The following is a 13,688-nucleotide window of genomic DNA, read 5'->3' as shown; positions in this document are numbered from 1 at the left end:
GCATGCGTCTTCATTTCTTGAGTAAGCTGAGGGTCTGTCATTATTATTTTCTGAAGCAAAAATTATACAGAGTTAGCAAAAAATGCAGCAATGACCCCAAAAGGTATGTCCTCAAATGCCTTACGTACCATGTATGTGCACTTTTGCTTGTGTGTGTGTGTGTGTGTGTGTATGTATATATATGTATATATATATGTGATTAATGAGAGACACAGAAGATGGAAGATACAAGGATGTTTATTGATGACTACAATTGTTTTGACCCGTCTACCAGGTGTATACCACACAATTTATTAACTAATAGTAATATATATATATATATATATATATATATATATATATATATATATATATATATATATATATTATTTAATAGACACAGTACATGATTCTATATGCTACTAATAGTTTCTTATGCTGAGAACATGCCAAATAATGAATTAAAATCAGGTTTGTGTTGGGATGTTACACATGTTATAATTCATTATTTGGCATGTTCTCAGCGTAAAGAAACTATTAGTAGCACATAAAACAATGTAGTTTGTCTATTAAATTATATTTGTCTCTCATCAGATGGAGTACTTTTTTTTGTTGATCTTACCATCATGGACCAGTACATTATATATATAATATATATATATATATATAACTTGGACTTCTCCCTTTGACCTTTCCATATAGCTTTAATATTAGCACCTCTGATGCGATGAACTGATCCTGTATATACAAATTTATATGATCTAAATATCACTGGATATGTTTTGCTTCAATGTGTATATTTGCCTCTCATATCAAAATATTTATTTTACATACATGTTTTTATGAAGCATTTAATGGATTGAAATTCTACTTTTCATATATGAACTGAAAACCCTGAATTTTCTCTCAAATTCAGAATTTTGTCTGAAAAATCTTCCATAATGTTCCAATAGCCTAATTAACTTTGAGCACTAAATAGTTGTGCTATATATAGAGTATAATTCTCCATATCTGTTTCATATATATATATATATATATATATATATATATATATCACTATTACCATCCTATATTGTATGAGCGTAAATGTAATATCTGTGTATATATATTTAATATGAATAGAACCGAGTACTAAAGCACCACATCTGTTTTAATGGTAACTAATGAGAGTTTACTGACATTGTGTTAGCTAACATATCATAATTAAGCAGACTTATGTAAATGAATATATATATTTAGTTTGATATAATTATGTTGATGTAGGCATACATACACCTGCGAATAGTTATCACTGTAAGTACTACCTCTGTATTGATATAAGTATCTGTAGGTATGGGTGTGTGTGTGTGTATGTATATGCACATAAGGATGTATCTATATGTGTTCTTATTGTTATTGTTATTGTTGTTATAATTACTATAAATACACCTCCTGTATTTATTTATGTATTTATTTGTTAGTATATATAGGTGTGTATGTTTACATATATAGATGTACTTATTGGTGGGTGTATAGATGTGTGTGTGTGTGTGTATGCATATGTATGTGTGTATGTGAGGGTATATATATATATATATATGTATGTATATATATGTGTGTATATGTATATGTATATATGTATGTATATATATGTGTGTATATATGTATGTATATATATGTGTGTATATGTATATGTATATATGTATGTATATATATGTGTGTATATGTATATATGTGTATATATATGGGTGTGTGTATATGTATGTATATATATGTGTGTGTATGGGTGTCTTTGGGTCTATATATATGTATATCATCATCATCATCATCGTTTAACGTCCGCCTTCCATGCTAGCATGGGTTGGACGATTTGACTGAGGACTGGTGAAACCAGATGACTACACCAGGCTCTAATCTGATTTGGCAGAGTTTCTACATCTGGATGCCCTTCCCAACGCCAGCCACTCAGAGAGTGTAGTGGGTGCTTTTACGTGTCACCCGCACGAAGGCCAATCAGGCGGTACTGGCAACGGCCACACTCAAAATGGTAGATTTTATGTGCCACCCACACAAGAGCCAGTCCAGGGGCACTGTCAACGATCTCGCTCGAAAATCCCACGAAGGCCAGCCAGGCGGCACTGGCAACGGTCACGATCAAAATGGTGCATTTCATGTGTCACCAGCACAAGAGCCAGTCCAGGGGCACTGGCAACGATCTCGCTCGAAAAATTTCATGTGTCACCCGCACAAGAGCCAGCCCAGGGGCACTGGCAACGGTCTCGCTCGAAAATCCCACGATGGCCCCGCACAAGAGCCAGTCCAGGGGCACTGGCAACGATCTCGCTCGAAAATCCCACGATGGCCCCGCACAAGAGCCAGTCCAGGGGCACTGACAACGATCCCGATCGAAAATCTAACCAAGGCCAGCCAGGCGGCACTGGCAACGGCCACGCCCAGAATGGTACATTTCATGTGTCACCCGCACATGAGCCAGTCCAGGGGCACTGGCAATGATCTCGGTCGAAAAATTTCATGTGTCACCCGCACAAGAGCCAGTCCAGGGGCACTGGCAACGATCCCGATCGAAAATCCCATGAAGGCCAGCCAGGCGGCACTGGCAACGGCAACGGCCATGCCCAAAATGGTGCATTTCATGTGTCACCCGCACATGAGCCAGTCCAGGGGCACTGGCAATGATCTCGCTCGAAAATCCAACGACGGCCCCGCACAAGAGACAGTCCAGGGGCACTGGCAACGATCCCGATCGAAAATCTCACGAAGGCCAGCCAGGCGGCACTGGCAACGGCCACACCCAGAATGGTGCATTTCATGTGTCACCCACACATGAGCCAGTCCAGGGGCACTGGCAATGATCTCGCTCGAAAATCCTACGACGGCCCCGCACAAGAGCCAGCTCAGGGGCACTGGTAACGATCTCGCTCGAAAAATTTCATGTGTCACCCGCACAAGAGCCAGTCCAGGGGCACTGGCAACGATCTCGCTCGAAAATCCCACGAAGGCCAGCCAGGCGGCACTGGCAACGGTCACGCTCAAAATGGTGCATTTCATGTGTCACCCGCACAAGAGCCAGTCCAGGGGCACTGGCAATGACCACGCCCAAAATGGTGCATTTCATGTGTCACCCGCACATGAGCCAGTCCAGGGGCACTAGCAACGATCTCGCTCGATGTATGTATGTGGGTGTATGCGTACCTATATATTTACAATCATTTATGGGTATATCATATGCTTGTAGATGTATATATTTAGATATTTGCATCTATACGTATAGATATATATAGTAGTAGGTGGGTATGCACTAATATCTGGGTATGTATGTATGTGTGTGCTTATTTGACAATTAAGTATGTATCATATGCCTCCATGTACATGTGTATGTATATAATGATGTGCGAATACAGTTATGTGGATGTGTAGGTTGACTTATATGTATATGTATGCAGGTGTGTGTGTGGTTGTGTAAGTGTGTACGTGGGTAGGTGTACGTGCACTTATATATATGTGTGTGTATGCACATTTTGAGTGTGTATATATGAAGATGTGTGGGTAACTGTCTACTACGTGCTAAGGTCTCTGGTACTTAACACTATTTTGCCAAGGTTTGGAGTGATTTAGTCATCGATTGTTTGATTAGTCAATTAATTATTTACTTATTTACTCATTTGAGTAGGTGAAGGATTGGCTGATTGATGAATGAACTGATGTATTGGTTAATTAGTAGCTAGAATAGTTAGTTATGTAGGATACTCAAATCTTAGGGTCACCCCCATTCATTCTTGTCTCTACAGTAAATAGCGTCCCATGTATAAACCTAACAGTAGAAATAATTCATTCGTTTTATTGGCCACAAGGGCTAATATCAATCAAAAACATGTAAAGACAAAGACAGGCACCAACAGTTGCTGGAATTAATGTTGAAGAAGTTTGAAAGTACTTCAGGGTCATTCATGCCAGATGGCATAGCAAATTCAATGGGAGAGTTCATTTATAACCCAGAAGAAGGTATTACTTTCTCTGCATACTTTCAAAGATATGAAGAAAATTTCAAAGAATATAGAAATTGGACTGACAAGAAAGAAGTGCAAGTACTTTTAAGAAAGTTATCCCCTGCCGAACACGAAAAATATTGTAATTGTATTCTACAATATTTTACAATATTGTATTCTACAATACCAGGTGAGATTTGTTTCTATGAAACAACTTTTTATCAAAAATTTTCAGTGAAAGAAGTTCCCTGTTCAATAGACACTGGCAGTGTTTAAATTAGGTTAAAAAAGATAACGAAGCTTTTGTCACCTATGCTGGGATTGTTAACAGAGGGCATGAAAAATTCAAATTAAATGAATTAACCCTGAACATGTTCAAATGTCTAATTTTTGTTCAAAGGCTAACTGTAAGCAAAGATGCAGATATACATTCCTGGATATTAACAAAATTAGAACATGACCATTCTTCTGCTACTGCAGGCAGTAGCAGAAGAATGCTAGAGGATAATAAATTTAAGACTTGACATGGATAAAATTTGAAAAAAAAAGATTGCTCTCATATTCATGCATGTTGACCATAATGGATAAGAAAAAGGAAAAACAAGTGTCATGACTCAGTCCAGGCTATGGGTGCAGAGGCTTAAATTTTAAAGGTAACTGTCCTTTTAAAAATCTAAAATGTTTTGAGTGTGGAAAAATCGGACATAAAAGCTCACATTGTAAAGTGAAACAAAAAAAAAAGGTCGAACAGAAGAAATTCTGACAAGAAAGCATTGTCAACAAAAATTCTAAGCAAGGCTCAGAAAAGAAAATTTGTGCCCATAAAAATGAATAATGCGAATATCAAATTACAATTGGATATGGGCAGTGGATATCATGATAATTAAAACTGATACTTGGAGAAAAATTGGGAAACCTAGATTAAAAGAAATTTCAAAAATTGCACATGGTGTTTCAAGAAAAAAATTACATTTTAAGAGCAAAATGATAAGTGATGTTACATTTTATGGGAAAACCTTGAAAGCCAAAGTTTTTGTGCTGTATAATATGACAAATTTATTTGGAATAGACAGGATGGAATTATTTAACTTATGGGACCACTCCATAAATTGTTTTAGTAAAAATGCAAATGGTTCTTCCACCAGTACAAATAAGGCATTGGAGGAATTTTTTTAAAAATCAAAAAAGATTTTTCCTGAAGTTTTTTCTGATGAATTAGGTTTTTGTACCAAAACAAAGGTGAAATCTCAAGTAAAAGAAAATGCTATACTGGTATTTAAACCGAAAAGAATTATACCTTTTGTAGCGTTGAAACAAGTCAACAAAGAATTGAATAGACTTGAAAAGCTTGGGGTATTGAAAAAAACTGATTATGGGTGTCCACAACAGTTTATCTCAAAAAAAAAAAAAAAAAATCTAATAAAATCCATGTATGTGCTGATTTTTAAACAGAGTTAAACAAATGTTTCATGCCATATAATTACCAGTTATCAAGTCCGGAAGAAATTTTCGTGAAGTTGATTGAATGAAAATTTTTTTCATAGTTGGACCTATCTGAAGCATACCTGCAGGTACAAGGTGAGGAGGAATGTTCAAAATTAGTAACAATAAATACCCCTAAAGGATTGTATGAATTTAATCAACTTCCTTTTGGTATAAAGGTAGCACCAGGCATTTTCCAATAAGTTATAGACACTATGCTTGCAGGTTCGGATTTCACTATAGCTTACCTTGACAACATACTCATAAAAAGTGAATCTTGTGGGCAGCATGCTGAGCATATTAAAAAGGTCTTTGAAAAAATAAAAGATTATGGTTTTAAGATCAGCGAGGAAAAGTGTGAATTTTTTATGTCAAGAATAAAATATCTTTGGCAGATTATTGGTGAAAATGGATACAGACCAGACCAGTCTAGGGCGAGTGCAATAAAAAATATGCCTCCCCCAACAAACATTACAAAGTTACAAGCACTTTTGGGGCTTGCAAATTACTACCAGTTATACATACCAAGTATGTATGATTTAAGAGCACCCCTGAATAACTTATTAAAAAAAAGATGTTAAGCGGGACTGGTTGGACAAGTGCCAAAAAGATTTTGAAGAAATTAAAAACATCTTAACATTGGAATTGTTGTTATCACATTTTGACCTGAATTTAGAAATAGTAGTGGCATCAGACACTCGTGAAAGTGGTATTGGAGTTGTGATTTTAGACAAATATGAAGATAGTAACCTGAAAGCTTCACGTTCCTTATTGCTAGCTGAGAAAAGTTAGTCAAATAGAGAAGGAAGCCATCATATTTGAGGTAAAAAAATTCCATAAATTTATACATGGAAGAAGATTTCATTTGCAGATGGACTACCGCCCATTATTATCTGTCTATGGATCAAAAAAGCCAACAGATTGCAGTGTTGGGGAACGATCCTACTAAATTATGACTTCAAACTGAAGTATTTGCCATCTAAAAAATTGGGACACGCAGATGGTTTGTCAAGATTAATACCAAAATGCAGTGAACCACTAAAAAACACAGTGATAGTGGCATTAAGAGCTGAAAATGAAATTTAAAAAATATATTGTGCAATGTTGTGCATAAATTGCCTGTCACATTGGAGGAAATAAAAATTAAGGCAGAGACGAACAAGTTTATCATGAAAATGAAAAAATTGTGAGATCAGGAGAAACAAACAAAAAAATTTGTGTGGCTGGAAATAACACAGTTTTGAATTTGTATTCGATATGTGATAATGTGCTTGTGTATGCACAGAGTGTCATAATACCTGTCTCACTACAAAATCGAATGTTAAAGGAATTCCACATTGGACATCCAGGAATTTCCAGGATGAAGTTACTTATGAGAAGTTATGTTTACAGGCTGAAAATGGATCTAGATATTGAGAAGTTGGTAAAATCCTGCAGAGGTTGTGTTCTTGCAGCAAAATCACTACCTATAAAATTTCAACCTTGGCCCAAGACCAATATTCCATGGACCAGTCTGCAGAGAGACTTCACAGAACCATTAAACAGATCATATTATTTAATAGAGGTAGATAGCTTTACAAAATGGCCATAAATGTGTAAATGTAGAAAACTGACCTTCACGGTAACAGTGGATTTTCTGCACAAACTTTTTGCAAGGTATGGTGTCCTGGACACCATAGTCTCTGATTATGGTACACAATTTACGGCGAATGAATTTAAGAATTTTTGCAAGATGTTCTCAATTGAACATATCACTACTTCTCCACATCACCGAAGATTAAACAGACAAGTTGAATGCTTTGTGGATATGTTCAAAAGGGCACTTAGGAAATCCAGAAATGCGTTAGTGGATGATGTAGCATTGACACAATTCCTGAGAGTTTACTGTGTAGTGCCAAACCCAAATACCCTTTCAGGCATGTCACCTGCTGACATAATAAAATTCGTGCCAGTTTTTGACAAGTTATTACCTGGAAAGAAAATAAAAACTAGGGAAGACATTAAAAATATGACCGAGTATTTAAAAACTAGTGATAAGGTGTTTTCCTGAGTGTACAGAAGTGGAAAAGAAGGTTGGGAAGACAGCGAAACAATAAAACGGATTGGTAAAATGACATATGTGGTGAAAGGTATGAAATGGGAACATGCTGAGACCCCCTTCGGTCATGCCCTCCCAGGCACAAGTCCGGGCAATGATGTTTATGGAAGACCAGCAGTTTCCCATGCATACCGGTCTCCCCTCTCCACACCACCAGTGTTATCCAAGGGAAAAGCGAAGGCCAATACGGCTTGGCACCTGTGACATCGCAACTCATTTCTACAGCTGAGTGAACTGGAGCAACGTGAAATAAAGTGTCTCCCTCAAGAACACAACACACAGCCCGGTCTGGGATTCAAACTCACAACCTCACAATCGTAAGCTCGATGCTCTAACCACTGAGCCATGCGCCTTCACAAAAATGGGAACATAAAAGACACATAATAAATCAGCAGAAAAGGTTTGCTGGGAAAAGGTTACAAGGAAAGAAGTACCCATGGAAGTTCTCTCCAATATTTTTGATGTGCCAACTCTACAAGAAATAGTCGAACCAAGGCGTACCAGTACAAGAAAATGGAAACATACAGAATTGTTGGAGGTAGTTCCAAAACAAAAAAAATATTAATCGTCAAGGGAAGTAAATCTCAAAAAGGGAGATGTGGTGTGTAAAAAAAGAAAAAAATGTATTCACTTTCAACAGAAGTCAATCTCAGAAGGGGAGATGTGGTGATAGACTAATGTCTATCACCCCTCTGTAATTAAAAGATGGACTAGTCAGACTCTTATAAAGAGTAACGCTATCATTGAGAAGACAGTGGGTGTTTAGAGTCTCACATAGCAGTAGTCAAAGTATGTTGTGTGAATACATTGCTTTACCTCTGCTTCATTAAATCATATATCCAAACACAAAGATATAAAAGTATCAAACAGAGATATAGCATCAAGTTTTACCAAAAGCTGGTGATACTCAAGCTCAAACCACTCAGAAGATGCAGCGAGCCTTTGGTGATGATGCCATGTGCAAAACTCAGATGGATTTAGACAGCTGCTTCAAACATGACCACACCTTGGTGGAGGTGAATTTACTGGTTTGGTTTGATTCTTATTTACTGGGCCATTTTGATAACAGCATTTTTTCCTCACCTTAGGTTGTTTGCTGTTGTAATAGTTTGTCATTGAAGTTGAGTAGTTAGGGTATTTTAGAAAGTAGTCATTCCTCCTCCTTTCCATGTAAGCTGTTGGGTGAATCATCACTTGCTTTTTTATAGAATTGATACAAGTCTTGTTTCACTTCAAAGGTCCACTGAAATTTCTCTCAATAGCTCTGCAAACTGTGGTAACTGACTACAATTTCCTGTTCAGCTGTAGTGTAACCCCATGTGATGAGTTTCAGTTAATTTTTTCTGCTTCTTTACTATTATTATTGTGAGAGTCTGGGTATGCGGATTTCCCCAGGTACCGAAGCTAGATGGATCACAGAGGCCATCGGGGGGGGGGGGGGGGGGGGGCTTGGGAGACAGTGGACCCAGGCTACTAAATGTAGATGTGGCTCCCGCAGTTGACTGGGAAGGGTCAAAGGCAACTTTGACCCTATGGACCCTGGTAGCTGTGGGAGATATTGTATTTCCAGAATTCCTAAAGATGACTGGCTGCAGGTATCCAGTGATACTTGAGGGTCAGCAACCTAGATGTCACCAGTGTCTGGAGCCTGGCCATTTGAAGAAGGATTGCCGCCGGGACACTAAAGTGTCCCAGGAACGAGCACCCGTTGGAGAAAGTAGTCCTGCTCGGCAGGAAGGAAAAATTGAGGAGGTAGTAGCCCCAACAGATAGAAGTAGAAAGAGGAAGGCGGGCATTAATAATAGCCCGCCGAAACCTCAAAGAGATGTAGAGGTGGAAGAGGGATTGAGTCCCACAGGTAAACCAGAGGACTCCTCCTCTCCCACCGGAAAAAAGAAAAAGAAAAAGAAAAAAGTGCAAACGAATATTGAACCACAGCTGGTGGGAATTGTGCCGCTAACTGTGGAAATGTCTTACCCTTCTCCGAAGGAAGAAGAAACGTTAGTCTTCTTCTTTAGAGAGGGGGAGGTAGAAAAAGAATTAGAAAAGAGTCTTAGGGGAGAGGCCATGGCCTGCATACAGGATCCCGAGTGGCCTCCGCAGATAGCTGTAGAGGTCACAACGTGGGACATAGCGAAGAAATTTTTTGACCTCAAATATTCTTCACGGCGCTGGGCAATGCCGACACGCCACTCGAGGAGTGCCTAGAGAGGGCGTGGGCGTTAGTGAAAAGAGGTTGTAGATATGGGGAGGCTAAAAGCCCGAGTGAATTATATGAACATTTATAAGTGGCTTGTTGCCTCATAAAGAGGAAGAACATTTGTGTTGATAATTTGTTTTACAAATTTAACCGACATGTATTGAACAAAGTTTTAGAGAGGTTATCAGTCGGCGGGCGCTGGTGCCTCTCCTATTTTCATTCTTTCTTGTGTATTCATCTCCATTCATTAATGTCCGCGTCCAGCCCGTAGCTTCTTCGTTTGTCTGTCTTTGTTTGTCCCCTCTATGTAACGCCGTATGGCGAATTTTTATGAAATAAAGAAGCTTGCTTCCCAACCACATGGGTCTGAGTTCAGTCCCACTGCGTGGCACCTTCGGCAAGTATCTTCTACTATAGCTTCGGGCCAACCAAAGCCTTGTGAGTGGATTTGGTGTGTGGAAACTGAAAGAAGCCCGTCGTATATATATATATATATATATATATATGTATATATATATACATATGTATATATGTGTGTGTGTTTGTGTGTATGTTTGTGTGTCTGTGTTTGTGCCCCCATCATCGCTTGACAACTGATGCCGGTGTGTTTATGTCCCCGTAACTTCACAGTCCAGCAAAAGTGACCGATAGAATAAGTACTAGGCTTACAAAGAATAAGTTCTGGGGTCAATTTGTTTGATTAAAGGCATTGCTCCAGCATGGCTGCAGTCAAATGACTGAAACAAATAAAAGATTAAAAGAGTAATTGCCAGCCTAGTGTCAATTATGCTTTTCATTTTTATGTCATATTTAAATACTGATGATGTATTCGCTGGTCAACATACTTTTTGCCAACTTCGGTTTTGTGATTGTTTAGTTAAATTTTTTTCCTAACACATCAGGATTTCATTCTATAGCATACCCCTATTTTATGATGTACTGTATAAATAATTTACTTGTTCAGGATAGTTTACTAAGTCTTATAGCTTAAAACCATAAGTTATAAATGTCAATAGAATATGAAATGTAAGATAGCATTACCTTTTACTAAATACATACTGTTAATTTTCTAATATGATTGATTAAGTACAAACCATCATACATATACCTTCATATTCATGGATCAAATTTTCACTTATGAGAACATGTGGAGTATTTCATGCCTACACAGTCTCTTTGAACACTCCAACAGTAGTCTGCCGTCATGTGTGTGTTCCATTGGCTTTAATATCTCTCCTCCATAATCTTGATTGTTTGATGAAAACACTCACCATGCTCATCACTCATGTCTCCAAGATTTGCAGGAAATTCATCAAGATGGCTATTGAGGAAATGAAGCTTTATGCTCATGATGTAGTCTAAAAGATGAAAGCTGTCAAGTAATGTCTTCACCAAATCCTTGTAGTTTGTAGCCTTTTCATTCCCTGCAAAATCCTTTCACAACAGTCACAAATGAATCCCATGTTCTTTCTTCTATGTCAGCCATCAAGCTCGAGAAATTCTGGCATTTCGTTAACTTTCTGATTTGTGGCCTATCAAAAACACCAGCCGTTATTTTATCATAACTAAGCCCAGGAAATGTTGTACATGTGAATTTGAAACAGTTATCTTCCATATTAAGAGCTTTGAAAATTACTTCATTAGTCCTAGTTTAATATCAAGGTGTGGAAAGATGATTTTCTTTCACTCAACAAGTGGTTGGTGTATGATATTCTTCTCCCCAACAGTTATACATTTCCTAACTGGCCAGAGTTTCTGTTCCCAAAGTTTGTCTCTTGCTTGGCTATCCCATAAACACTGGAAACATGAATATTTTGTATACCCTCCTTGTTGGCCAAGTAAAATGTTGACCATTTTTAGATCCACACATATGACCCATTTGTGTTCATCATACTTAAGTAAATCTAATACAACTTTTATGTGATCATAATTTTCTTTTAAGTGTACAGATTGACCAATAGGAAGTGCATCAAACAAGTTTCCATTATAGAGTAATACACATTTTAGACTCTTCTTTGAACTATCTATAAAGAGTCTCCATTCACTAGGATCATTCTGTTCAACATCCATCATGTTTAACAGTCCCACCACATCACAACAGTAAACAAAATATTTTCCAGTTATAAAGAATACCAAGAGATTTTTTTTCCTTGTTCTGATAAAAAGTCATGTTTGTTTCTTTCTGCAACAAATTCTTCTCTCTATGCCTAAAAGCTAACAGTTCTGATAACTCTTTTGACAGTCCTAGGTCTAAATCATTAAATTCTGCCTGGTTGAAGTTTTCACGTTCTTTGGTTGATGTTTCTACAAAGTCTATATCACTGTCATGTTCATGATTTATATCTACTTCACATATATCACTTTCAGCTTGCAGTGAAGGTAGATCCTTGAAAACAGGTGTTGGTATTTCCTCTGAGTGAAGTACTGGATGAATTGCTGAATCCAGATTTGGGTAACTTGTTTTCTGCCAACGTTCTCTTGCTATAATAAGAAGTCTTTGTAAGACAAAAGTAGCAATCATTTACATGGTTCTTTGGCTCCCACTATATCATAGGAATGCCAAATGTTAGTTGTTTCCTTGTGCCCTTTGTCCATCGGCATAGACTTTCGACATAGGGTTTACATACACTGAGTGGGCCCAAGATTTATCCTGATCACCAACTTTAATCTTTAAGTAAGCTAAGTAGGACCTTTTCACAATGTCACAAATGTTCATTCTTTGACTTGGTACTGTAAAACATCCACATATATAACAAAAGTGTCAGCAGAATTAAAACATTTCAAACATGGAGCTACGAGTGGGGCCAATGTGGGCAAACTCATAGAAAAAAACTAGACATGATAGAAAAAAACTATTGCCATTTTTAAACTCAGTGATCCAAATTACCTCAAAACAGGTCTCAAACTTAGGTCAGCAGAAGAAAAGTTAGAATTTGTTGGCCAGTGTTATTGATGATGTATTTAATTATTGTAATGTATTGAATTATTATTAATTATTTGTAGTGAACAGCTACAGTAGAGCTAAGCTAAGATTAAAACCATCCACATTTCTCAACATTGTCAAGCAAACCTTAAACCTATTGTTTTCTTGCCTCTGCACTCAGAAATTGAAACCTTTTGATCTTTCTCTGGTCAGTGGAAGACAGATAATACTGGAAAAATCTATTGTTTTAGTTTGACCTGGTTTATAAAAACACAAGCAAATAGCTATCTCTCTTTTTGGTAAATGCCACACCAGACCAAGAGCCTCAACCAGTCCCTAGTCAAAGAGTGATGTGCAAGAATAGAATTATGACTCCCTCAAATTATAGAGACAACTATTATTATGTCTTTCTCTGTCGCAGTTGCAGAGAAACTACTAACATACACAATGAACCATGGATCCTCAGAAAATATTTTACTGCAGCAAACAAATAACTTGTGCACACACAACATGACAATGTCATTAATTTTACATTGTAAAGGTGGCAAGCTGGCAGAATCGTTAGCACACCAGGTGAAATGCTTAGCGGTATTTCATCTGCCGCTATGTTCTGAGTTCAAATTCCACTGAGGTCGACTTTACCTTTCATCCTTTCAGGGTTGATAAATTAAGTACCAGTTGTTTACTGGGGTTGATGTAATCAACTTGCCTCTTCCCCCAAAATTTCAGGCCTTGTGCTTATAGTAGAAAGGATTAATTTTATATTGTAGCAACTAATATTATAATCAATCTTAATAAATGACCATTTTAATAATCAACCAAATATTGTTCCTTAATCATTTCTCCACTGCATTATGACATTAAAACTTCATTGTCATTATATATTTAATAGTTATAATGCATTTCATTATTATAATGTATTTAAATGTTATAATATATTTAATTGATCAAACATTGTCATGTAGAAAATGACAAAGAAGTCTAAATTTATTTACAGATCTCAATGAATGAAAACTTTAG

Source organism: Octopus bimaculoides, chromosome 8 (genome assembly GCF_046866305.1).
Source record: "Octopus bimaculoides isolate indiv1 chromosome 8, ASM4686630v1, whole genome shotgun sequence".
NCBI classification, from domain to species: domain Eukaryota; kingdom Metazoa; phylum Mollusca; class Cephalopoda; order Octopoda; family Octopodidae; genus Octopus; species Octopus bimaculoides.
Note: the sequence above shows the minus strand (reverse complement) of the source record.